Raw genomic sequence first — 834 nt, forward strand, 5'->3', positions numbered from 1 at the left:
GTTGGTTGGTTCATACCCCCACACACCAACTCGTTTTTAATTCCAAGAGAAGATTTATTGGTTGTTGAAGTTGTAGTGGTGTTGTGTTGAAGTTCTTGCTGGTTTAGTACAAATTTCCGGCTGTGATTTTTGAGTTGAATCTATTGTATAATAAGGGTCTTTATGATTCTAAGTGTTGTTGCTGAAACCTTGAGGTTGAGAGGGTTTAGAATTGGAAAGAAACAAGGGGAAAAAGTCGGATTTTTGGGGAACAAAGGGCTGGGCTGTCGCACCTCTCCTAGTGCCAAGGACACCAATCCTTCCCTTTCATTCACCACTTTTTTCATACATGTTCCTAGGTATTATACCTATGTTTCCTAGTTGTTTCCAACACTCCAAGGTACTTCTAAAAGTCAAGAACTCATCCATAACATGTGATCAAACACCTTGAATCCAAAATTCCAATTCAAGGAGAGTTAGTTAGAAGTCAAGTGAAGTTAGAAATTAAGAGTTAAGCTTAGAAGTTAAGCAAGGTAAGCAAGTTGCAAAGTTGTTCAAGAGTCTTTATTGAACGTTTTAACTTCATTTTTAGACTCAAGTGTCAAGTCAAGTAAAGAGTTTAAAGTTTCAAGCTAAGTAAAGAGTCTCAAGTTTCAAGTAAGTCAAGAGCATAAAGTTGAGTTCATTTCTCAAAAGCTATTAGGGAACTAAGTATTCCCAAAGAAGTTTATAAATGTTTTCACATTTGAGCAAAGTAAAGGGAACATTGATTCCAAGAGAGCCTTTGGGCTAGGTTTTAAGCAATTATCTCAAACTAAAGAAAGAAGTTTGTTTTTAAAACATATGAGCCAAAGT

At 36.0% G+C, this 834-nt stretch overlaps 1 protein-coding gene across 1 annotated transcript in view; it reads left to right on the forward strand.

Annotated features, from left to right (window-relative positions):
- The window catches only part of LOC102578596 (U3 small nucleolar RNA-associated protein 20-like), a 16923-nt gene that overhangs the window by 14933 nt on the left and 1156 nt on the right, over positions 1-834 (forward strand). The gene's annotated exons all lie outside the window — the stretch shown is intronic.

This window comes from Solanum tuberosum, unplaced genomic scaffold (genome assembly GCF_000226075.1).
Source record: "Solanum tuberosum cultivar DM 1-3 516 R44 unplaced genomic scaffold, SolTub_3.0 scf00339, whole genome shotgun sequence".
Taxonomy (NCBI): Eukaryota; Viridiplantae; Streptophyta; class Magnoliopsida; order Solanales; family Solanaceae; genus Solanum; species Solanum tuberosum.